Here is a 27,669-nt window from a genome sequence, read left to right as displayed (position 1 = left end):
AATAGTTTACTGGGAAGGGACCAAGACAAAGCATGGATTTTATAAAAGACAACACCAGTCCTACTGATTCTGTACTTGCAGCAGAAACCACATGGATGTGCATATGCACATGCAGTGGAAAAACGGAGGCTGGATTGCTCTGAGCTGCCATTACGTTAACAAGATGGCTACCCGCAAACCTGTGACCCAAAGTCATATGTTCCTACTGGGAATATCACAGCACAGAACATTACATCAGCCCCACACAGTTCTTTAAGAACAGCACTGCCTTTCCGCTCGGCGCTATATATTCCTCCCTTTCGTCTCTTGGAGAATTCCCAGAACCGCTAGTTCTAGGCACAAAATTCTGCCTCCAGATCCTAAAGCCAGCTAACACATCCCACAGAACACTTGCGTTCAGATGGGTGGACAACATCATAGGTCATGGAAGTCCAGCATAGCCTCCTCTGTGCCAGCCCAGAATGGTGACGGCAGATAGCAAACTTCGCAGCTCAAAACACAGTAATGGGAAGACATGGAGGTGGAGCTGAATGAAAGCTAGACATTGATGAAGTCTCCTGCAAGAGTGAAAAGGTTCAGCTAAAATGGGAGAGATGGGATGTAGGCAGGCCTGTATTGCCCGGGTTATTTTAAAATAGACTGTTTGCAACATACAGAATAATAAGGTTGACAGTGTCAGACAAAGGGAACCTTGTGACAGAACTGTCAAGAGATGTCATCCATTCCTGTTGATGAATTCCTTACCCTGATCCATACGATGTGCCCAGGTGGATGGTGTGGACCCATCCCGCCTGTGTATGTCTTAGGATCAGTCTGCTGGGCTGCATTGCTGCCAAGTCACAGCACGTTTTCCTGTCTTGGGCCTTTCTTTGACAAACCACGCCAAACACATGCTTGTGATAAAGTAACCAAAGCCAGATTCAAAATCTGTGATAAAACACTTCGCTGAATCTGAATCTTTTACTCAACATCCACATGCTCTTTGCAGTGGCCATTAGGTCTAGATGCAGACATTTTCAACTCGTTTATAACTGATGCTCCTGACAACACCCTAACTACCTCTCCTGAGGACTGAAGCAAGGGGACAATGGAAACTGTCCAGTTCCACACCTTAGGAGAAAACTTTGTTTCCCATGGCAAACTTCTGTATCCCATGCATGAAGAATGGTTTATACTCAGACCACCTATTAAGGCACCCATTAAGGTGCCTAAAATGAATGAGGATGCCCCAGATGGTATTTCATTACATGGTGGTGATGAATAACTCAGACCACCCACTCTCAAGTCTCCTAGATGCTGCCCCTGGATCTATGGAATGAAGAAGTCATCACAAAAGAATCAGGCTTTACAAGTAGGTGGTCAAAAGATAGCCCCATCTTCTCTCCATTCACTGGGAAAGCATCCAGTCTCTGGTACCATTGACTGCTAGATAGCTTGGGTTATCATCACACTTCTCATTAGCAGATTAGGAGCGTATATCTATGAAGGGCACTGCAGTGAGATGACAACACTGCCTTTGGGGGAAACCTCTCTGCCACCTCTGAGTTTCTCAGACTGGTGAGGGTGGTGAAGCTTGTCAGCCAGCACAGATAGAAAATCAGCCATTAGACACCCCATGATTAGGGCCCCCTCTCATTATTTTAATTTTGGTTTTGCAGTGAGACAAGCTGGCAGCCTTGTGCTGTGCTTGGCACTGCAGAATAGTTTAATAATCACCTAATAAAACTTTTCATCTAGCTTCCCACATCCCCTCCGTGCCCCAGACCCCTGCCCTTCCCTGTACTCAATCAAGGATGCATAGTCTTGCATCATACACAGCACTGCTGTAGCAGCCTTCCCTCTCACTTGCTACTGCTGCAAGAATTTAGGTATTTGAAGGTATTATCGTAATTTCACTCTTGCTAATCCAACTGCAGCCAAAGGTATCATTTGTAGTTTGCCTTCCTGAGTTTCTCTGTACCAATTCCATCAGGTTTCTGCCTGTGTCCAAGAGTAAAGGAGAATCTGGACCTTGATTTTATGTTTGGTCTGCAACACTGTGGAGTAGTCCTATATGAGTGATAGTTGTACTGAGATGGCTTGGGCTGACTTCATAAACTTGACTCTTCCTGGTGGTGATGTTCCAAATGAAACCCAGAACTTCACAGTCTACATTCTTCTAAGGAAGGCATGAAATCAAGATACCAGGCATCAGATGTTAAAGAGCGCTTAGCTAAATAAATCACCCTCCTCCAAAAGGATTTTGGATCTTGTTTGTAAAACATTTTCTCACACTCCCACAATTTTCATCTCTTAGTGTTCTGATTGAAATTAGCGTATATTCTGGCCTTGAACAAAATCACAAATTTGTAGTATGGAATACAGAACAACTGCAGCATGGGCTGAATCATGTCAAAGTGCCTGCAACTATGTCTTCTATCAACTGAACATTACCTTCTCTTTATTACTGTCTTAATTGAAGACAACAGCCCAAGGATAAGTCCAGCTAAGGAAATAGGCTAGCTGAATAAGTCTCTCTCTCTCTCTCTCTCTTTTAATAAAAATAAAAAATAAAAAATTGAACTATAGACATACTATAACTTATGCTCTTTAAAATAACTGCAACTGAACAGCAGGAGACAAGACTGCTTGTTTGTCTTGTATCAGGTGCTACCCTTTGGGCCAAATAGAGGAAATGGAAATTCTAACCTTTCTGACAGCAGTAAGGCCCCCCTATGAAAAAGGCATTTATGAAGGGCAAGGCGAGGGTGAGATACAGATAGGGACAGTATGGAGACTGCAGAAAAAACAGAGACCTGGCTGAGAATAGCTGTGAGCACAAGGGTGAAGCTTTCCAGCTTGACAAACACATATTCCTGAGGGTGCCAAAGGGGACAGCATAGACGTGTTTGCCATTCAGGCTTCCTCTGAGAGTTGCTGGACTGAAAGCAAGCCCGTGCGTAGGAACTCATCAGGCAAGTGGAGCCAGAAAGGGCAGGTGGAGAGACTTGTTTACAACTCTATTTATTTCTAATCTCACCCAGTCTGAGTTTTACTCGCTTAAAACTGAGTAGTTAATTCTTTTTCACGTTCTGAGAAAAACTAGCTTTTGGGATGGAGAGTCCTTTTGGTGACATTGGAGAGAGATAATGGCATGGGCTGAGGGGTGAACAAAGCTGATTCCTTTGTGCACTGTGTTGGTTTAAAGCATTAATCAGCCCCAAACCTGATGCTACCTCTGAAGATATGCTACGAACAAATAATGCTACAGCTCACTGAACCCCAGAATCGATCTGGCATAAACTTACTGAATTCATTCAAACACTTTTCCACATTTTAGTCTTCATAAAGTGGATGTAGTTACCAAATTATACAGATCTTGTCCTAAGAAGACCTTTTTCCACTGAGAGCTAAGGAGAGATGAGGGTTATAAGATCAGGTAGCTTTCTACAGTGCAGACATATATTTATGTGACTAGAAGCCCACTGAATACAGTTTAAATCCTGAAATGTCTGTGTGGACATTTCCACGAATGCCCATTTTAAGCTCTGCTGTGGAATTTGATAGCATTACTCATATGCTGAAAGGATGCAAGGGTTTTACTGGCCAGGAACACTCTTGATGCTGTATCTATTCTCTAGCAGAGGGAAGACAGAGAGATGGATACTGGGTGTAGATTTTAATTTGTCAAGTACATTGTAGAGTGGTGGCAGGTAAGTTACAAATAAATTTGGCCAGGTCTGTTGTGCAGAATACTCCCAGTGTTGTCCAAAGTGTACTGAGTCCTTAATGGACGGGCAGTCAGAAGGCCACAGATTTGATCCATTTTTCAGATGAACACCTCCAGCTTTTCCCAGCACTGCAGTAACCTTTGACTGAAAAAGAAGTTCATTGCCAATTGAGGGAATAGCACCATTTTTGATGGACAGAGGGGGTTTCACTAAGAGGAATCCTATCCAACCTCTGCCCTGGGCTGACCCTGCTTGGTTTGTGAAATCGGAGAGGATCCCAGACCTAGGTGGCCCAGCATGTGTTCAAGTGCACTTGAGGAATGCCAGCAGGCAGATAAGCTGGGTAAATATCTAATAAGGCAAAGTTCCTTCTCTGTTATTGTTTAAAACATATCTATAGGATCCCTTTTTTAAAAAAGGTCATTTTGATTTGTTTCCCATGTGCTTTTTTAAGAGTCAGTGTTTGGCATCTGATACCTTGTGCAATGTATAATCCCCATGGTCCAAAGAGCTTTAGAGCGCCAGGAAATCCAGAATCTTGGCATGAATCTGGGGCCAGCTCCCATAACACACGGCTGCATGACTTTTCTCTGTTTGTGGTATCTTTGTGACACCATGGTACGTGGTGTACTCAGAAATCAGCTGTGGGGTTTGCCTCAGAGACCCTGTGAGAGAATCCCCCCACCCCTCCCATCTAGTGCGACTTGAAGAAGCCCCAGACAAAGAGGGCTTGTTCTTTCAAAAGAAATAAATGATGACTGGAAAGAATAAAGCCCTGAACGTTGCCCCTCCTGGAGGGAAGGGAAAAAGAGGTGGTGGCCAAAAGAGTGATTGATTGAACACAACCCCTTGACATCTAAATGCATTATCTACAGTGGTATGTGCGTGCATTGATGCACTGTGCCGAAAGACAGGCAGTCCTGGAGAGTCAGTCCCATGCAAATTGTGGATCCAGGGATAAATTGCATTTATTATGCAACTTCACTTACATGAGCTCACTAATCCATCTTTTCTAGACTGACAGTCCCTCTTACATCTCAGCCTCTGAACAGCACAGCAGCTAGGGAAATATTTAAGTTACTGCTCTTCCCTCTAAGCTTTCCCAAATAAAGCTCTCTCCACTTTTTCCTCCCCAGAGTGACCTGAAGCTCAGGACACGATCCAGAGTCTTTGCTCAAATGATATCCATGTGTAAGTAACAGCTGCACCACACAGGTAGTATTGAGCAGCATTACTTTTGGTTTAAGGAATATGCCCCTTTTGGGGAGAGGATAAAATATTGCAATTATTTGAACAAATGCTATCTCGTGTTCTAAAGCCGTAATAAATTTAGCTGCTAATGTTCTATGATCTGGTAGGACTAGACAATGAAAACTTGGCTTTCGGCAGGTGGAAAAACTTCTGATTCCCACAAGTTGAGGATCTGATCACCAGAAATTTCTACTGAATATTACCTTTGAGGGAATCCACCTCAGAAGTACACAGTCCCTGTGAATACTGCTGTGAGTCTGGACAGGCATTCCTTGCTGGACCTAGAATGTCTTTAAATACTAAAGGGCAGCATACTGGATTTCATTTGCGCACACATAACAGCATTTCACAAAAGAAACACAAAAATGTCACTAGCTTCCATCTGTGTTTGAGATATCGTTTCTTCTTACTCTAAAAATGTTATTAACTTCTATAGGTATCTTTTTATGTTTTATATTATTATTATTATTATTATTATTATTATTATTTTTTTCTTCTTCTTTCTCCCCTTCTTACAGAGTTCGAATTCCAGTATGGAGGGACTTTAGTTTCCCATTGTAGTAACAGCAATACAAAAAAATTCAAATTATTGATTATCTCCTTCCTCTAGAAAACCCTCTTGTAACCGTGACATATGAAGAACACCCAAAGAAGTAATGTGACTAATAAAAAGTTATTGGTGCACAGGGTGAACTCTCAGTTTAATGCTTCTGAGTAATAAGATCTTAAGATATTCTCAGATAGATTTTTTCCCCCACACTATATATGCCTCTAACCAGAATTAGAGACAATTCTCATAGAACAAGTCTGGCATTAAATAGAGGTGAGACTGGCAGCTGCCAATACTGACAAGAAACTGGTAAGTGGTAAGAAAAATCAACATGAACTGGTCTTCTCTGGTCAGTTAAAAGTGGCAACTTGGGAAGAAATATGAGTATAAAATCTTTCCTAATTTGGGAGACTTATTATTTAAGTTATTAAATTATTAAATTATTAATTATCAAGTATTAAAAATAATTAACAATTTATTAAAGTATTAATTAAATTTTAATTGTTATTAATTAAATTTTATTATAAATATTAAATATATAAAATATATATAATATAATAAATAAAAATATAAACATATAATATATAAATATAAAATTTATAGATAATAAAATATATAAGTTACAAATATTATTAATTGATTTTTAATTATTAAGTTAATTTAATTAATATAATTAATACTTAATAATTAAATATTAAGTATTAAGTATTAATATTAAGTAATTAAGTTATTAAGTTATTATTAAGTTATTGTAGGAGAATGATAAAAAACAGTTTTGCTTAAGCTAGAAAATAGTCAAAAGCCAATACCTCTACAAATGTTCCTCTCAATATGTGGATATGATTTAAAATTAAACACATCCTCAATTTCTTTTGGGACTTGTATCCTAAATGTGGGATTCATCTCATCTGACTTCACTACTCATCTTAGCTGGTCAACTGAGGTTCATTTGATAGTCTATGGGATGGAAGACACATCTCTAAAGGGTGTTCCCTCCTTTCTGGAGGTGCTGTTTTCTTTCCAAGAGTTAAGAAGAATGCCAAGACTGACTAGCTAAAATTTAAATGATTACATGGTTAGCATCCAAAGTTTCTAGACTTCCATTAGAAAAAAGTTGGGCAGTAGTATTTCTCTACTCCAACAACGAAGATAGTCTGGTGAATAGAAAAGTGAGCATCTGGCATGGGGTTGCAAATAATCAAGATATTGTAGAAAAAAAAAGTTATTGTTTGTACTAAGAGTATTCAGGTTTCTAGGACATGCTGATGACAAAGTATTGGTGATTAATGTTAACATATGTTCCATCTTTGCTGGAGTAGCAAAACAGTGTGTAAATTCATGTTGCAGTTCAGCTGCTCACACACAGGTATTTCTTATTTACTAAGATGCTCTGAAGTATCTCTGACATGGAAAAGATTTACTGGAAAACCTGAAACTTCTGGAGTGACAATTAGAGCTTGGTTGGGAAAATGTGCAGTAGTCAAAATGACATTAAATGTGGAACCTAAATCTTATTCCTGCAGTGAGATGTGCAAGGTACAGCAAGGCATATTCCCAGCATTTTTTTTTTTTTATTTTTTTTTTCCTGTAATATTGCCAGGGACATCCTGTGTCATGTAATGAGATCCGAAGAGGCCTCATCTCATGCTGGAGAAACTCCTTGAGCATACCAAACAAAAAAATCAGGAAACACATTTAATTAAGCAGGTGAATTCAAAGTGACAAAGTTTCAAGTTAAGGGGACCACCTTATCTGTTATTCATTTTCTTGTGTCTTGTTTGCTTTGAAATAGGACAAAATGAAGCAGTACAGTGAGGAGTAATCAACAAAATTACAAAAGGGAGGGAAGTCTCTTATGAATGAGCATCTTATACTTTAGCAAAAAGCCAAAATAACTTTTCTATGAACACCACCTGCACCAAACTCCTACCTGCCTTAATTCTGTAAGGCTGCTGTAAAAAAAAAAAAAAAAAAAAAAAAAAAAAAGTGGTTCCTTAGCAAGCCCCTTGCTCCCTGTTACAGGTTTTTCCCCTGATTTTTCACATTGCATTTTAATTAGAAGTGAACCTGTGGTCAAAGACCACCCAATTGCAGCAGCCCCATTTTGCAAGGCTTAGAGTGAGCCCTCAGAGAGGACTTACAGTGCAGCCTTAAGAACCAAAGGTAAATTATAAGCCCTCCAGATGTGTCTGCTGCATTGCTAAGGTAAGTCTTGTGTATGGCAACCAACCCAGAGTACACCTGATTTGTACTGTCAGGGAACTTTCTTTAGGCAATGGGGAAGTCTCGTTCCTCCTATAGAGCTTCTAGGAATTGCTTTAACTTGCTGATAGATGTTCAGAAACACTGAGCCTGAGCCCTCAGCTCTGAAATCCAAAGAACTGCACTGAATCCACCAAAGCCCATTTTTCCCTTCCTCAAGAACAGACATTATGTTTTGCAGAACTCGATATCCCATTGAAGGCCAAACTTTATACTGTGTTGAAACTATTCTTGTCCTGCTGCGTGTCTGTACCCCCATGGAGGACTTGATTACAGGTTCCTCACTCCTAGGCAGCATCTGTTCCAGCCCCAACCTCCATGCTTTTCCTGTTCTCAAATGTCTGAATACTCTCACTAGTAGCAGTTGTAGTGAGTCTCCATTAGCACAGGGGTGGGATGCTAACATTTTTAGTGTCAAGTGTTCAGCAGGTCCAAGTGTCAGATTCCAGTCTCCTGTTCCGTGTCCATTGTTTGCAGGATGTGGCTTTGTTACAGACTGTGAAGGGAAGTGCAGAAGCAAAATACCCTAAGAAAAGCCATCCCAACAATGCTTCCTGCATCCTGTGAAGGAGATACCTATCTTCCTAGGTTCTTCAATTGATGCCAGTAACCACTATGGAAGATTCTTAGACCAATTCCAGATAACTATATTTTCACGATGTTCCAAGCTTTTGCAACTCTGTGAGTTCTGTTTGGACCACTAAACTCTGTGGAGACTGAAACATGAATAACAGCCCTGGCCTTCCCATGGTGGCCCACTGCTGCTAACAGTATGAGAACTGTGACATTTCCCAAGCAGGATATGCCCTAATTCCAACGGTTGGAACAACTATTCCAGGCAGTCCCAAGTTAAAGATATTCCTTACTTTCCCTGCTCAGATACGACCAGCTACATTTTCTAACTGCAGCCAGTATCTGTAGGATCATCTAACTTTATGCTATCCTTCAGCTTTCAACAAGGAAACACAAAGACCATGTGGAATCCAGGAGATGAAAATTGTACCTCAAGGCAAAAGAACCAGAGCCTGTCCTTTTAATTCCAGTTCAACTCAATTCACAGTGACTCAGATTCTGTGCACAAGTACAGAACTGTACAAGATATGTCCCATGAAACTACCACATCCAGGCTACATTAATCTTCCTTTTCCCATGCAGCCGACCTGGGGCTTCTTTGCTCTGGGACTGGACATTCTGAAGCTGCTGCTCTGGTGGGGAGTCCTGGCTAAATGATCAAATTTTCCTTTTCCCCTCCAGATGAAATTTCAGGGCAGCAGAAAAAGCCATCTTCATGGAAAGTGGAGCTGTCATTGTCTTACAAAATTGTCTTGGTTATCAGGAATCAATGGGTTTAACATATGAGATGGAGGGGTGTCTCTTGCCTTACTGTAAAACTGCTATGTGGAATGAAGGTTATGCCTTCTGATGCACCTTTGTCCCTGGTGGATTGCAAGCGAGTGTCCTTTCAGGATATGTGTCTGACTACCTGTGTCTTTGGGCCATGAGGAAAGAAGATTACCTTCTTTAAAATGCACCAGAATGGCCAGCAATGCAAAACCCTTGATATCCCAAGTGTGGCAGCACAGTGTCTAAGCGGTCTGCAACACAGAATGATATGCTCCTGTAGCTTCAGCTTTAACTCTGACAGCAGAAAAATCAGTCCATCTTGACCCAATCAGTTCAGGAACAAACTGAAACATTTTTGCAATATAGCTCTCCCTCTGTGCTATGATTCATATAACTATGAATCTCCTTATGCATGCTAGGACGAGGCAGCTCTGTCAGCAATGTCAGAATTAGTAGCAGTTGCAGGAAGAAGGGATAAATGTGCATTAGCTCAACCACAAGTCATTGGTAACATTCCTCCAGAGGAACACAGGAACCGGTCCATGACGTCTAGCGCTCTGCTATCACAGGCAATACGATACCCATAATCAGTTTATTAAGCTGCATCTTAGAAATGTACTCACATAGTGGGGATAATTCCTTCCATTCCAGGAATCACTGGGTAAAGTTTCTAGACTGAGTTAAGAAAGGTCAGGTTAGATGATCATAGGGTGTCTGCTGGCTTCAACGTCTCAAAATCTCCGCAGGGATTTAGAAGGAGCCAACAAATTTTCACTTGTAAGTTAGGATTTAAATAGAGATTTGTTAATGTGTTCCCCTCTCTTTCTCTCTCTTTCCTCTGCATATCAGTTAATCAACATCAGTACAGAAATATTTCTCTTCCTTCTCTTTTTTTCCTTCTCCTTGCCTTGTTCCCTGTCCCTTCTTCCACTGTCTTTCAGAGCTGTAACAACAGCACAGAAAAACAAACAAAAAAAAAAACAAAAAACCAGCTATAACAGGGGAAGCAATACAATTCCACTGGTTCCTTGCCTGCCAACCCCCCCCACCCCAAAATAAATAAATAAATATATAATTAAAATCCACCCTACCAAACAACAGAAGATTAAATATTTCATTATGAAGCAAAGAGCAGAAAATTGCCGGCTTGAAGTGTAATGCTTACTAGTACTTTCCTGCACAGTCTGTACCACATCACAATCCTACATAGCCAGCTTCCCCAGGGGAAGCATGGAAACCATGGCAAGACTGGGCTGGGTTAGGGAGTGATGCTACTTTTTTCCCATGTATCCAAGAGCGATATTGTAACGGTGCCTTGAAGGTGCTTAGCTATGTAGATGGAGATACCATTTCCCCTCTTTATTGAAAATTGCATCTCGGTATGGAAAATCATAGACGGGTATAGAAAAACTTTCTGTAAGCTTTAATTGGTAAAGAACTGGAGAGTTTACAGGTATCTTCACAAACAGCCACTGAGGACTGGGAGATGACAAAACTGCACAAAATTCATTTATGTTGCGTAGTAGCAGTGTGCTAGCAGTCAGAGGATATCTGCGGACACAAATAGGGATGTCGGTAAAACGTTTGCACTTCTCATTAATAAGGTGAATGCTAAGCTGTCTCTACTGAAAACCAGGTGCCTTTAAAGGAGTGTCTTTTGTTGTTGTTGTTGTTTTGCTTTGATTTTTTTTTTCCTGAAATGAGCTAAATTTCTATCTCATGCTCATATTGGGAAAAACTTAATAGCTTCAGTTTGATGCCAGCGACAGTATTGAGCAACCTGGCAAAAGCCCATGGAAAAAAGCCAAAGCCTTCAAAAATAACAACAACAACAACAACAATAATGATGCAATTTTCCAATTAGATTGTTGTGCCACTGATTGACAGTAAGGTATTGGCCATGGGGTGCTGTGAATTTATGAAGTATCTGGTTGGTCTTGTCTAATTTATTCAGCAGATTAGCCACAATCGCTCTATGACTGAACACCAAGTTCTTTGCTTGCCCTCAAGTTAAATTATTATTGAGGTCAACAGAGGTACAGTGATCCAGGCCAAGTGAGAATCTGGCAGAGCAGTACCTAGTACTACAGCTACATTTTCCATTCTTTTTTTTTTTTTTTTTCCCTTTTTTAATTTTTATTTTTCAATGGAGAGTGCAAGTTTCAAAAAAGAAGAAACAGTTACTTTCCATGAAAAAAACTAATGATTCAGCATCTTACAGACAGATAGACAGATAATATGTTGGAACTTTTCTCTGTCTTTAATCAACAAATTTTTGTTCAGTATGACACAAACATGATGAGCTGACACTGCTGAACTGTTTAAAATGGAAGCCAAGGGGAGGCAAATCCTTGTTGCAGATGTTCAGGTGAATTCTCTAAACATTACGTTACAGATTCAGCCTCCTTTTTCCTGCTGCAGATAAACCTTTCCTACTTTTCCCTGCACAGCTACACCCTGAACTGAAAGGGCACATAAATAATTTCTTCACCTTCCTTTTATCCAAGTCTAGTGCTTGGACTGCAGTTTTTAATCTTCCATGTTGGTGTGGGAGCTGAACACAGCTCTCTTCCTTTTCCTGTGGCAGATCCAAAGACTACACTTTTGGTATATCAGGATCATGTCCTCTGGTCAGTCTCTTGAAGGCAGCAAGCTCTTCCACTAAATTTCACAGCTATCAGGCAAAGTGTGAACACATCTCTCAGACCAAGTCCTCAAAGAGGTTTGTTCAGAGGAACAGCTACCCTCTAGACATCAGATGAGCCATGGTGGGACTTCTGGTCAGCCAGGAAGATGCTTGGTGAAGAAGGAAACAGCTGAACAATAAATTTTAGTATGGTCACTTTTGATGTGGGTATCTGAGTTGACCCACTCAAGAGAAAATTCTTCCTTGGAGAGAGGATCATGTAAATATTATGCAGGACCATGTACTGCTTTTGTATATGGGGTGTAATTAATTTCTAATATTTTGTTTCCTTCCCACTCTATTTCAACGAAAGAGGTGAAGTTGGATTTTTATTTATTTATTTGTTTATTTTTTAAATCTGGTTTGCTGTGAATGGAGAAACAGAAGATGACAAACACCCTGTGTTTGTGTTTACTCTTCCTTTTTCACACCTTTCAGTCTCATTTACCCACACTGGAGCTGTGCATAAGTGGAGAGAATCACAGAATCACACAGAATATTAGGGATTGGAAGAGACCTTGAAAGATCATCTAGTCTAATCCCCCAAAGAAAAATGCAGCCTGGGATGGACAGTCATACAAATTTTGAAATCTGTAATTATTGTACTGACTTTTACATTGACTTAGGTTGATTAGTTTAGATTCAGATGTCTAGATTCTAGATGTATAAAAATAGGGCAGATGAATACCAGCCTATGTCCGATACGTGTGTGGGGATCAGCAAGGTTATGAAATGTACCATCTGCTTTTTGTCTTCCTCCTTGGTGGCAGCTTGAAGGGAGGATTCTTATTCCAGTCGTCAAGTTGATTTTAAAGCAAATAGGTGTAGTTATTGGCAGAAGGAAGGTGTTTGAGGGATCATGGGAAAAACTTATTTTAATAAAAATGTTATAACCTTATTAGTATTATTATTAAAAATGTTCTGCAAGTAGTTATCAAGGTATTTAGCTTCCTGAATTTTGGATTTATTGAGATTTTACCACCAAAAAAAAAAAATAAAAGTGAAATTAATCACTATATTTATTTTAAAGTAATGAAGGGGAGAAATATCTGAAAATTTAGAAAAGAAGAAACAATAATCTGTTTTAAGACCTGGGGAATGAAAACAATGGGGAAATGTCAGTAGTGTTTCAAGAATCCTTCTTCAAACCTCCCTAGAACACAAACAAGTTTTTTTTTTTTTTTTTTTTTTTTTTTTTAAGTTTAACTAAATCACCTTTTGATTTTAGACTTCTCAAAACCTTCACCACTGCAGGTTTTCTGGGGGATCTGGAAACAGGACAATTCTGCAGGAGGGACTGTTTTTATAATATATTTGGACTTGGGAAATAGAAGTCTCCAAATAATCTGAGCTCATGTGGATTTCTCATGTGGATTTCTGACCCACCTTTCAGTACAACTAAGCCAAATTCTCATCTGGTCTATATCAATGTCACAGGGGTACCTCCAACTTATACCCACAGAGGACCCGAATCAAAATATTCACACTCTAAAATGCAGATTAATCATCCAGAGGTACATTAGTTGGCTACTGGTATTTCCCAAGAAGTTCAGTACATTTAAAACTTGAACAAGAAGATATATTTCCTCAAGTTCCAAGTCCTCTTTCTTTCTATTATCTCAGTGTGTCACCCAAGTGACCCTCTGATGGTAATACACATAAATACATCAGAGAAGTGCCCAGTCCATGATTAAATACCCTGATAATTCTGAGGCCCTCCAACATATAGTATTTCACTCTATTGCAAACACTGATGCAGTCAACCAGTAGCCACAATCAATTACTCAGAGCGGCTGCACTCATGTTCCTTCTCCAAAGTTTCTTGATTATGGGCCAGCTGCTTTAAAGGACTATCACTTTCCAAAGCAAGAAAAAAAGAACACTCCCACAGCAATATCCTCCAAAACAGATATAAGCACACTGCCTGCACGATGAGCTATGAAATAACCTCATACTGAGCTCTTGTGTCCAGGCCTGCTAACAAACAGTTAACCCTCTAATCCATTCCCCATCCCACTGAAGGACAGAGAGAACAAACCTGGATAAAGCAACCAAGTGACTGGGAGCCACAACCAGTTCCAAGAACACTCCGGGACCAGAAAACCCTGGCTGGGTAGGATTTCAAGGTCTTGTCCACAAGGATCCACAATTAAAATTTCTTGTGCTAAAGTTTCATGGTGAAATAAAAACCCTGAGATTCCAATGCTTCCCCCCCGCCCAACACTCCCCCAAACACTGCTCACAATACAGCCCTATGGAAGGAACAGAAAACCTCTAGCATTTTGGCAATCATCACTGCCCTATTTTACATATTTCAATACCGTCTTTTGGAAGAGCTGTAAATCTTTCCTTGTATTTTTTTTCTCTTGTTCTGTCTTCAGCTAGCTTGGAGACATAATTGCAGTGGTCATGTTACTTGCATGAGTAGGAAATGATGCTTCAAGGGAAGGGAACTAAAGGCCTTTCTCTTCCTTCTCTCCTCAGCCTTAGGGGTGTATTGATATACACAGCAACATGATAATGTAACATAGTTTGTTTCCTTCTCTGCACCCTAGTTTCTCATTATACACATATATATATGTGTATATATATACATCATATATTTCATTGTGGCCTTCAGCTGTTATGGGGTGTTATCTGACAGGTGAGAATTGGTGATTCTGCATACTATGAATTCAAACATCGCTACCAACTGGATATCCCATGCTGCCTCCAAAGATCATTCTCTGTTCAACACCCCAACACAAAGCAGGCAGAAGGAGCAACTTGGTCTCATCCTCCCCAGTTCATGCCTTGGATAAGAATGAGATGGTTTCTGGTGGAAGGGTTGAGGCCTGTTGCTCTCACTGTGGCCATCTTGCTAGTGGACAGAAAGGACATGGTAATTGTGCTTTCTTCAGCCCAAACATAATGGTTCCAGAAGCATGAGGAACACTTAGGGAGCAACACCAGAACTGGAGATGGCAATAACTCACTACTCTGTGGATGAGCAAACCAAATTTTTGGACAGAAGTTCAAACTGAAAATGGCTCATGTCTGGTGATCCAGAAGGACACCAGAGGGTGCAGGTCAGTTTGCCAGACAGCATAATCTCAGAAATTTTCCTTCACTTATAATTGTATTTGTGCTGCTAATGTCACTTCTTTGAAGCTCCATAAGTGTTCTCTGCAGTCAAACCCCGTGCAAGTGGCTTTGAAAAGTCAAACAATGTTTCTAAAGATTTGTGGCTATTAATATTCAGGATCCATGGATAGACACTACCCCCCCCCCCCCCCCTCCAAACTAACAAACAAGCAAACAAACAAAAACAACCAAAGAAAGTAAGAAACAAACAAAAATTTTTAGGAATATATATATATATATATATATATATATGTTCCTTCTTGGTTATAAAATGAACACACTTGAATCTCCTCTGAAAACATGATGGGATTTAATGCTGATTTTGGCTTTGCTTTGTACTCATACATGACAGCTCAACAGGAACTGTTGATGAATTTTCTTGTTTGATTTCATTTAAATGTCAAAAAACAGATTTTTTTCCCCCAGAAATGTTCCAGTCTCTGAAGTTTTCAATGGGAAACTCTCCTGCAGTGTAGGATGAAGTGGCTGAAGAGAGAGAATGAGTCATGTCCCCTCCAATTAGAGAGAGGGGTCAGGTTAATCCCCTGTGATGCTGAAGAATGAATTTAAAGTCCCTCATTAACACAGCTTGGATTTGTGACCCCAAAAATTGTCTTCTTCACCCTTAGAGTAATGAGTTCTTGGGTACTATAGTACAAATTCTCCCCAAATACTTCTCAACCTGTCATGAAGATACTACGTGTTTTGAGGAAGGTACAAGCACGGTGTCCTTTTGAAAGCAGACAGTTTTACTCCCACATTAGCAGTCCGTGGGAAGCTCATTCCATAGCCTCATCCCTCTTTGGCAAGATCAGGAAGGTTTCTGGCCAGCTCACTTACTAAGTGGTGAATCCAAGGTGTTTGGATTTGCTGTTGGCCTTCATTTCTCACTGACGTTCTCTCCGCTTCCCTTATTAGCTGTGTAATTAGGGAGGGTAAGAGTGCCTACAGCTGCAAGTGTCTGTTGAGATGTGATAATTATTTTAAAGAAAATCATGACAACCCATAGCTGGAAACTGTCTTTGATGGAAAGAAAATCATCGTAGCCTGTTTCACTGAGCATGTAAACATGTGCTTTGCTGATGCCCTTGAGGACTGTCCTAACTTTAACCTTGTTTAACTTTGAAACTTTCTTTTGACTTTGTTTGGGACAGAAGCCTGTGGTGCAACACAGGAGACCATGCCACTGTGTTTTGTTGAATGAAAAATCAAATAAATGGGCTGAGGAGGAAACAAGAAGGTAGGAGAAATCAGACATCACATTGTCTTGGGTCTTGGTTAAAATTTATTTTCTGTGGCAAGCAGAGAGTTCCTCTACTGCAGAAATTAATGCAGCCATGCTTCTTACAGAACAAAAGAAAAGGATTTTTTGAGTGCAGCATAGCTGTAACTCCCCAGTCATACACATGGTTTGCTGGGCTTGAGGAACTGTTCCATTTGAGCCTGTTTTCAGAAGAACTGAATAAGCATATTGGATGTCATATACACAAATAAGTAATTGTCTCTGTCCCTCCTTTTGAATCAAAAGGTCAATAACATGTGCTTAATAGAGGTTTAGAAAAGTTAGCAGTATAGCATAACTATAAGCTTGATGAAATTAGGCAGCTCATCACAGGAGGGCATCTTCCTATCAATATCTCTACTGAGAGGAAGGCTGCTGTTTGAATTCAACTTTTTATTAGAGATCAGAGATCTCAAATGTGGTGGCAGAAGGACAGACAGAAAGCCTTTGAAGTCCCACACAGAGCCAATCTGGTACTGCACACCTGAAATTATGTGTGAGATTCATCTTGTTTCTGCATCTGAGCGTATCACTTCAGGCTCCCTTTAAAGTCACTGTCACTAATGGAGTCTAATACAAAATGTGTCTCATCTTTGAGTAGAATCCTGCAATGAGTCAGAGGAATCATACTTCAAACAAACAAGCAAACAAACACAAAAACACGTCTCTCCATTAGGTATAAAGGGAATATGAAGGGAGCTGGAGGCATAAATTGTAAACATTCAATATGAGGTGAGATTCATTTCATCTTGTGCTAAAGACCATCTCTGTTGCCCCTTCCATTTTGATATTCACATCCTCCATCCAGGTATCTATATGTAGATAGAGTTTCAAAAGCAAAGGAAAGAGGTGATGTTACCAGCCTTATTCTTAGTAGCAGATGATACTTCCACACTAGTCATAGCAGAGCTTTACCTAATCTGTCTCTCTCTCACTTCAGCCACATCTGCCACAGCTGGTGTTTTCCATCCTGCTTCCCTCTGGGTGGGGTTTATTCCCAGATGAGGATAATCAAGACTTTCCAGCCTCTTTTCCCAGCTGCATTTAGCCCTTTCGGTTTATAATGGCTCAAAACTCTTTCCAGGTCTTTATCAGGGCTTCCCCTTGCTTATAGCTGCAGTCTGAGGTAGCAGGTCTTTCAAGTCCTTGCAAAGATTTTGCTTCCCAGTTTCATACTGCCCTTCCCATAATCTCTCTATTAACTCCCAGCAACCACTCAGGCTGAATTTACAGACATGCCTTTGTATGACTCATGTCAAATGCTGGGATGGCTCACCACCCATACGTGGGAAAACTGTGCATCCCCCTGTGTAACAGCAGAGTGCAGATGCAATAATCATACTGCCTTAACGATTCACTTGCCTTAATTCTTATAACTCATCAGCAAACTGTTGATGAGCCTTCTGGATGGTCTTGTAAAATAAGGAGATTGAATGTCCTAAAGATATTAACTATTTTCAAAATCAAACATTCATAAACAGACAGAGATTAGACTGTAATGTTGTTGTGGAAGGTGCATTCCTCTGGTGCAAAACTGTGCTTTTTGCAAGCATTTTTGCTCATTTTACTCATTTCCTCATACACCCAGGACTGGGCGAGGGACCATAGTAAGTATTGTAACTCTGTCTGTATGAAATAAAATGGCAGGGGGTATAAGCCTGCCTTCATTTCACTTGAACTAAGCACTGTAAGAAAAGATCTCTGCTCAGGATTTGAGGCTTGGCTGCTTTTCACTCCATGCAGAGCTATGGGGAATCCTACGCGCTGGGCTTAAGTGTCAGCCCAAGCTTGCTGAAGGACCTAAACTCAAGCACTGGACTCAGGTTTACAGAGAAACATTTATGTGTGGTCGCTATTGTGTGGCGTAGGGCACTTTCTGGAGGCTGAGGAAAGCTAAGCTGCCACGTAGGCATCGCCTGTATTCCCAGCAGGCCTGATTTCTTAATCGCCTTCTCCAGTTATGTGACTCTAGGACTCCTTTGCATTACCTGTGGAGGCAACTACACCTGAGCCAGGTCTACCTGTGCTGCAAACTCCTCAAAGAGCAAGCTCGGTCCAAGAGAGCAATCACACCTCCCTTCTAAGGTTACGGTCTTTGTATTGCTGGCAGGGAGAGCTTATTAGGAATGTAGCCAATTGTAGTATTACATGTGCTGTTTGTTGAAGAAGAATTTTCTTTGCTTTCTCTAGTTTCTCTAGGAAGTATCCACAAATGTCCAGTGTAAGGTTACTGGGCCCACGTGAAATTTTATCAGATTTTAGCAGCTATTTCTGGAATTACATTTGGGGGGGGGGGGGGGGGAGGGGGGGTTTGAACTGCAATGGCAGCAGCACAGGTATCAATTTTCATATCAGGGTTTGTTTTTTCCCCAGGGCTCCTTAAGGGAGTTTAAATTGCACTGAGATGCCAAAATTAGAAATGAAATATTGGGGTGTGGGTGTTCATGAATGGGGGCAGAGGCCCCATTTTTTCTCTTGGCGATATACCACAAACATTTTTTTCTAAAGTTCAAAGCTGAATAATGATTAGGGTCCTCTGGGAAAAATACTAGAATATGCTGTAACATTATACTGGAGTAAGAGTTCAAGAAAAAAATAGAAATGTTGGCAGTGCCTATGTGTCCATTTGGATGCACCTATGAGTCCTTTCTTGCTGGTGCTCTCTGCAGCAGGTTTGTCCAAGTGATATGGAATTGCAGTTGATAATCAGGTGCATTCCTCTCCCATGACTTGCATGGTATTTTTTTTTTCATCCTATAGGAGTTAATTTTACACTATCTATTGGAAAGTTCTGAGAAATTACCAGCTGAGCTCTGAACTTGGTAAAACCTATCAGTCTTGCTGACTCTTTCCTAGAAATAAAGAAATGTCTGCTGAGCTAGTCTCCTTGCCTGTATCAGAAGTTTTATTTCTTTGCTCCGTTAGTCTGCAGGTCCCTTAGGTCTTCTCATGGCTGAGAAAACAAAACACTGTCTCTTCTGTCTGTAGTATGGTACTGGCCCCAAAAGAACATACTTTTCTGAGAGACATTGCTATGCTTAAAAATTTTGAGGCCAGAGTTTACCCACAGAGTCTGTGTCTGCATTGCCTTCTCTTATTCAGACTTTTTCCCTATTAACTCACCTCTTCTGGGAGAGGCTGGGGCTTGATCTGTTTTCATTTCTGCTGAGATAGAGCACTTCTAGCTCTTTAGAAGGAACTCATTTCACAGCTGAAAGGTTGACGGAGCTTGAGACATGAAGTGGAACTCATCTCACCTAATTTTAGCCATAAAACACTTAGTTCCAGATAGACCAGCTAAACACTTAGTCCTTAGCTAAACTAAGTTAAACTTAGCTAAAGTAATCTGTCTCATTAGAAATGCGACAAATCACCTTCTGGAAGTGTTTGTTTCCATTTATAGAGAGGGACTGTGGATGGTTTAGTTTAGGGCAGATGTCTACTTTTAGATGACTGGGATGTATCCTACTACAGGGGTAGTTCATTTTCTTGCATCAGACATATGTTATTTTTAATATTTATCTTGGAAAAGAAACTACATTGTACATGAATTACTGCTCTTGTGTAACCCCTCAGGAATACTTCTGAGACGAAGTTTATGCTTTTGGCCTAATTGATCTGCTTCTCACATTTTCATAAACAAATTTATCATTGATTTCTAAGAGATTTTATGCTAGACAGGACCAAAATGAAGTTCACAACACTGTAAATTTTGATAAACAACTATTTTGTTCAGACAAATGAGTTATCTTATTTGCTTGGGACACACTCTCACACAGGTATGGCTTGAGTTCACCCATTTAATTGCTGGCACAAAGCTTAATTGTCCTAATGAGGAGCCTGTTAGCTGAGACTTTCTGTAGAGCAGAAAGAGCAAGAGAAACACTTCCAACGCAGTTAAGGTGGGATTTGCTTCTGCAGAAGCCTCGTTCTCTTCATTGAGATGAGAGCAGAACCTGAAAATATTAACATTCCTAATGGATAACCCTCAGTTGAAAGCAGGATGAAGGCAGCACATCTGACATGCAGCAATCTGCACTTAGGGAAATGTGACTGAGCATAGGGAAGAAAGAGTACCATTTAGCTTGGAGAAAAATCCGATTGCTCTAGAGCTGGGATGGACTCCAACAGTTTGAGCTGCCTTGGTTTGTTGATTGCTGGTTTCATTTTTTTCTCTCTTTAACATTTTTTTCTTCTCTTTATTCCCCTCCTCAAAGTGAATCTCAGCAAATTTGACAATACCTCCTCTCAACACACGGAGACATGATTTAAACGCCTGCCACTGCTGCTAGTACCAATGCTGTAAAAAGAACTGGCTCCTGTTCAAGTCCTTCGCCTATCCAAATGTTTAGGGATTTGGAGCCCATACATACAATTACTGCATGTTTCTCAGGAAGAGAAAATAGCCAGCAGCTGTTCAGTGCTCTGATCAATTATGAGTTGAAGAAAAGGATAAAAAGAGTGGGGTTATTGGTTAGAAATTTGCATACAATTAGGAAACAATGTTAAGAATGGGCATTTGGGAGACGTGGGGAGGATACACACCCTGACAGTGCACCATTACTTTAACAGGTCTACAATGGTGTCTTCAGTGTGGAAAAAAATAATTGCCCCTAAACCAATATGGATTGAAAAATTTTCTGAGGCTTTGGTAAGATGAAGTAAGAAGACGAATCAATCCCTGTCTGTGAACATGAACATGAGAAGGAGCCTGGTAAAGAGTTGTCTTGGAGTAAATCTCCATGCCCCATTTAAGCGCTCCACTGACTTTGGCAGTAGCTTAGACACCCTGTCCACATGTAGAAACATAAATGTAGGCACCTTGTTTTGCAGGACGGAGCTTGCCCTGAGGGTTTAATTCAGTTGCACACAACCCCCATCCTCCCAAGTGTTGAGTGCAATCTGAGATGCCCAAGGCTACCAGGGAAAACCAGACAGAGCTGTCTAGTATTGCAAAGTACTTGAAAATATTTGCTTCTTAATTGTCTTTGCAAGGGACTTGACTCCCCAATGGAGTGAAATCTGGATACCAGAATGTTTCTGAAACAGCAATAGACTTCTATTTTTGTACTAATTTTTGGAAACCAAAGTCTCTATTGCATTTAGTATAAAGAAAAATATTCTTTCCATACTTAGTATCATGCCTTGCATTTTACCTGGGGTGACTTGGGAGGGGAATGGGGTGATAGATCTCTTCATCTATTAGCACTATCCAGCACCATATGCAGACTTTAGTTCACAGGACTTGAGCTATACAGTCCCCACTCACCTACCTTGTTGCTGAATGTGTTTTTTGGATGATGCCTTAGTTTACCTGAAATTCAGGTAATACTCCTTCCCCAGCAGTCTATGTTTGGGACGTTAAAGAATGCTGAACATCATCTTATATAATTGCTTGGAATTTTGGAAATTTGGGATAAAGCTGAAAAGAAATGCTTGTCTGTGATTGAATGAACCCATAAACCATCTGTTTACAGACAATATGAGTCAACCTTGAATGAGCCCATAATTTTGTTGAGTTCTAGAGATTTTTCCTGTACACTGTTGACTCAAAATCAAACATTCTCAAAGAAACTGAAGCTGGTTCCTTTTAAGGGTTGTACAGTAATCTGTGATTAAATGGCTATTGGGGTTTACATCCAATTTCATGAATGGGAATAAATGGAAAGTATTGATTTAGAACGTGACTTAGGGCAAGAATGAAAATGTTTTCAAAATTGGTCATTTGTGGGGAAAAGTACTAGTAAAACCTGACAGTTGAAAATGTGTCAGTTTGTGGTTACATAGACTGAGATCTTTGGAGCTGATGAATTTAACCACATCCAGCATCCAGTAATATGATTCTATAGTCACTACATAAACCTGCATAAAGACAAAGTTTGTCCACTCTTTCTCGCAGCAACAGAAGCATTTAGTAAGTTCTGTTCAGCTGTGTCATCACCATGGATACTTTTACCGTTTGTGTTATGACATATGGAATTTTACCTAAAATATCAGATCCTGTGCAATTATGCATAATGAAGATTATTTATCTTCACTATGTCTAAAGTACTTTTGATAAGGAACACCCTAAAATGTAAAACAAAGGAATTCCAGTGTTTGAGAAAAGAGGATTACATTGCCTTAAAAAGGATTTATGATTTTACCTATCTATATCCATTTAAAACTTAGATGTCTAGTCAACATTGTTCTCTGCATTACATATATTCATTGAAAAAGCTAAATATCTTTGGAAGTATTCATCTGGACCTAAGGCACATGGATGAGGTTTCCTCTGGATGTCCCAGTCTTTCCACTGACTATAGAATTGCAGATGATTAGCTTTGACTAGACTCTTAGATGGGTTGTATTAGGTGAAAATCCAGTTGAATGTCAATGACAATGTCCAAAGATGTAATTTCTTTACAGGCTCTTTAATGATGGCTTTCACCCATAAGAAGATACAGTAAATCTGCTGAAACAGATGTTTCATTTAGCTACGTGACAGTTCAAACGCATTTTTCTCCAGAGCCTTTGAGAGATGCTGACCTCAGAGCAATAAAACTGCATGTTCACAGCACAGTGTTTTTTTCAGATTAGAACTGTAATTTAATTAAAATTCTCTCTCTCTCTCTCTCTTTTCCCGCACAACCCCCCCCCCCCCCCCCCCCACCCAGAACACTGATAGAGTCCCCTTTGTTCTTCCAAGTCAAATCCAAAGGTCTTCAACCGGCTCTTTGGTGCCATTCAGATTAAACCTTCAGTGTTCTAACCAGTCAGGTATCTTCAGAGTCTCAGGGTGTTTCAGCCATATAAAGCTATTTGTGTAACTATGTCCTAGTTAAATTGTGACAATGCAACATGGAAGCTGAAGGCGAGAAATTGCCTTCTCAGATGGCAATTTTCCCTCATGCTGTTGCATTTTCCCCTTTCCTGACTGACACAACACTGCCTTATGACACTTCTCTCCCCTGTCTCAAATCACTGGACCCACAGAACCGACATCTGCAAGTGACCTGGACCTCCTCCCACTCCTTCTTGTGAGTAGCCCCAGATACACTTGGTGCAATTACACCAAGAAGCTTCTTGGTTCCCCTAAACTTCCTGCAGAGCAATCATATAAATGCCAGCCTCCATTTTCTTTCCTCTGGTCCTTCATCCTTAAGCCTTATCTTCCAAAGGAAGCATGTGGTTCAGAGGGAGGTTGTCACATTCCCTTATTCAATCCTTGATCTATGAACCTATTTCAGACACTCACAGATGTCAACACCTGGATGTTCCTATGCATGGACACCTCCACCTCCAGGTGACATCCAGGATTAAAACAATCTGAAGACACCCAACCAGTCACTCCTACAGCAAGTAAAATGACTGCTGGTTGAGCTACAATATTTGGTGAGACATTCCTGACAGTTTTTCCCTACATAAGGGTTATTTTATCCTGAATATTTTTCCCTTGTTGCTTTCCTCTTTCTGTTCTCATTACAAATTTCATTTTTGTGTTTTGGGCCTAAATGTGACTGTCACAGATGATTTGATTCAAAATACAATTTTTGGGGTATACAGAGACTGAAATTTTTCTTTCCTAGATTATGAATAATTTTGGCTGAAGGTCTGCCGGTAGAGTCAATCAGGTTGACAAAAACCACTATTTCCTTTTCATGTTCTGAGATTTTTTTTTTTTTTTTTTGGGGGGGAGGAGAGGCAAAGTTAGGAGACCTACTTTAAATTCTTAATTGGATTCTGAACTTGTAAATAGAGTATTTGAGTAACTTTATTCAGAGACCTGCAATGACTACTTCTTGTACTGCTTTTACAAAGGCCTGTTTATATAATCTACTTCTGACCATCTGAAAATTAGGTGTCTATGCCAAGTTTACTGTTTATACTCCCTCAGTAGTCAATGCAGATATAAGCACCTTCAGAAGATGAGTTTTCCAGCTTCCAGTAGGTGTCTAATATAATGTCATGGTTTTGGCTTGCACAGCCAATGAAACATCCTTTGGAGGTGTGTGTTTCTTCCCAGTGATTGTCCAGGAAGCCTATGTGATTAGTTTAGATGACACATCTTTCTTCACGTTAAATAAAGTCCTATGAGGTTGATTGCATGCTTTAAAAGAAGAGTCTTTGGGCTCATTCACTTAACATAAAATATTTTTCTTCCAGTGCCTTTGATTTGTAAAAAAAAATATATTTTTTTTTCTCTTTAAAATCAATAGTTGTCCATCATTATCTTCAATAAGAACGAGACCAGGTCCCTGGGACAAACCCCACATGGTGGGACTAACAACAATTTAGAAAGCAGGTCATTCTTGTTAACTGACACCCTTGCTTTGCTAAGTTTTATGAACACATCTTCTTTGGTGTTGAATGTAAGTATTCTGTAGTTGTTGTTTCCACATTTCTGTTTAATTATTAAACAAACAAAAACAACGAAACAACAACAACAACAACAACAACAACAAAAACATTCTCTGCCTGGTGGGATCCCAAATCTTCATTCTAGTCATTTTCTGGTTATGTTGTCATTTTCCTGAAATACATGAATACACCATTTCTGACAGTTAGGGGACAGCTTCTCTCCTTCTGGCTAGAACACACACAGGCCAAGCCAGATGGTGTAGGTCAGGCAGAAAAATAAAATATGTATATAATACATATATATATGTGTGTTTCAGATTTAGATCCATTCCTTCTCTGCCTGATCCCCTTCTTACCTCACAAGAGGTTTTGCATATGTTTGGCTGATTTTGCTATTCAAATTCATTTAATTAATTAAAGTTCCCCTGTAGCTTAATCTACTTTGCACACTGCTTCAAGATTTTTTCCATTCCCTCCTCCTTTCTTTGTGCTCTCCAGAAGACACTTTCACCAGGTTCTTCTTTGTTCCCTGCTCTTGCTATCCTTAATCAGAGAATTCCTCCACCAACCCACTCGTCCAACCAAAAGGACAAGAGAATCCTTGTGAATGTAGGATGAAATTACCCAAACTGAAATGAGTCTGGTATAACATGAGGTATTGCAGACAGAGACAGTCAAAAGATTTTCATTGTTTTAAAGCACTGTAGCTTCATTTTCCTATCTCACTCTTCAGGCTTTCTCTCCATAAACTGTCTCATAATGCATCATTGCAGCTATGCAGCTCCCATGGTCTCGTCTTCATTAAACTTTTTTCACCATGTCCTTTTAGGACTGCTTGAAAATATTTTACTGTGGTTAAATAGAGGTTTACAAGTGCAGTTTGTTTCCACTGTCAACTAGAAAATATTAAAGATCTAGTGAAAATGAACTCATAATATCATAGGAGGTGCTTGAATGGGACCGAATTTTTGTTTCAGTATGTTTTGTAAAACACTAGAAGCAATGAAAATAAATACCTTTTACTTGGTTCACAGGAAATCATTTGTATTTTGAAACAGAAACATTTGTCTCAGAATATGTTGGAAGATTTGAAGAACAGCAAACATTGACCTGTCTTGCCTGCCACTGAGAAGCGGCTTCTACCATTTTTTCCCCCATAAAAGTGTTTTCTCATTTTCTCTTATTTCCACTCTCTCGATGGCACTGATATGAACCTTCCAGTACCAGGGGAACTCCTATGAGAGTCATCTTTCTTGAACAGTTGTGTAGAGCTGGTGAGACCTTGGTGAGAATACGCCATTGATATCTGGTCTTTCAGAGACCAATATAAGCACTTATTTTATATTTTTTATTTGTATTTTTTCCTAAGGAATCTGTGAAGGGAACAGCTTCAGAAATATCTGTGAGGGATTATGAAATGAAAATGTGTTCCTCTGAGAGAAATCCCTTATTAGCTCCCCTGCTTCCAATATTATCCTCCTTTGGTCACCTGGGACATTGCAAAAGAAAACAAAGTGTCAACGCACTGCTTGTCTTGTGGAAAAACAATATATATATATATATATATATATATTTATAAGAGAGCATTGGTTGTGGTCCTCTGACCTTCTTTGGAAATGATGCCTCATTTCTTCTCTCCACAGGACTGCCTAGTCTGCAGGACATTTCAACTGAGTGACTTCCCAGCTGTGAAGACTTCAGTATTGATGTATCCAGTCAATAGCAGGGAACTTGAGGGGAAAAATAAAGTAGCACAGACATAGACACTGGAAAAAGCAACACCTCCTGAATTACCACCACCACTTCCCAGGGAGGTAGTGGTTGGATCTGTTAGTAGTCTGCCAACTACTGACTCAGCCTGTCCCCATTTTTATGTCCAAGACCTAATAAGATCAAATTGAAATTGCTTGCATTGGGGTAGCATATAGAGTTTCATACAGGATCACCATCTCCTTAAAATCAATGCACTTAGTATAATCATAACACACCCTGTTACTAGAGGTTGACAGTCAAGGTGGGTTATGAGGTAGCAACAGGTTCAGAGTTGACATGGCATGGCTGCATTACACAGGAGATCGGCAGCAGAGCTGGAAAGAGGAATAAAGGTTGTTTGAAGCTCAGTTTCTCCCTTCACATCTGGGTCACTAACTTCTGACTGACTGCCAGATCTCTCCAGAATAATAACATTCACCAAGGAAATAAATCACTAAAGAATAAAAAGGACACTGCTGTCAACCATGTGGGTGCTCAGCATCCCACTCCATAAAAACAAGACCTCAGAGTTAGTTTTAGAGATGCATAATAAATGTGCTGTCTTTAGTAGAAAGCTTTTGGCTTCCTGTACAGATCAGCATTTTTCATGTAAACATCCAGAAACTGTGTGAAAACTAAAATTTGCCCCTGGGAGTAACTATTGATTTATATTATAAATGCTAATGAACCAGGGCTGTAGACATCACCTTTTCATTTGACCCATATTAGTTGGCCAATGTTCAAATTCTCACTGAACCAGGATTCAAAGATCTGCATTCAGTTTTAAAGATGCTTTGCTTTACCCTGAGATAATCAATGTTGTTCCTTGTTTCTGTACTTGAAATAAGAAAATATCATTATTTTTCACTCTTTTTCTGCTTAGCCTCTGTAACAAAGTATGCTTTTAATTTTTTTTTAATTTTAATTTTTATTTTTTTTTGTAATGTGTGAAAGTACCATCAAGCTTAGGATCATGGCTGAGAACTCCCTGACACTGCTATAATACTGGTAATAAGGAGGCAATTTTTAGTTTAAGAGAGTTCAATATGTTTTCATGTTCAGTCAGAAAAATCAGATGAAAGCTGAAAAGATGAATACCTGGACCTTTCTATTTTGTGGTTTTGAGATAAACTTGGAACTGTAATAACATAAACCCAGAGATTTCTTGCCAGTGGAATTACAACCTGAAAATAAAATGGATTCATGGAAATCATATTACCGCTGTCTTTCACATGCATATTTTTGATATTCTTTTATTTAAGAGTTCTTAACTTTTGACCCTATGACAAATTTATCCCTCATTTAATACTTAAGATGTTTAGGCCATTAGGTAAAAAGTATTGTTATTAAGGTTACGTGTTGAAAGTCA

General features: G+C 39.8%; 1 long non-coding RNA gene across 1 annotated transcript; it reads left to right on the top strand.

The window, feature by feature from the left end:
• The first annotated feature begins 9,460 nt into the window (after positions 1 to 9,460).
• LOC118251827 (uncharacterized) lies at positions 9,461 to 27,440 on the top strand. The gene is made up of 3 exons (XR_004779963.2): positions 9,461 to 9,894; positions 23,438 to 23,582; positions 26,192 to 27,440. It is a non-coding gene; the product is annotated as an uncharacterized LOC118251827 (long non-coding RNA).
• The last annotated feature ends 229 nt before the right edge of the window (positions 27,441 to 27,669 follow it).

The sequence above is a fragment of the Cygnus atratus genome, chromosome 2, assembly GCF_013377495.2.
Source record: "Cygnus atratus isolate AKBS03 ecotype Queensland, Australia chromosome 2, CAtr_DNAZoo_HiC_assembly, whole genome shotgun sequence".
Lineage (NCBI taxonomy): Eukaryota > Metazoa > Chordata > Aves > Anseriformes > Anatidae > Cygnus > Cygnus atratus.
This window is presented reverse-complemented; position numbering and strand designations above follow the sequence as displayed.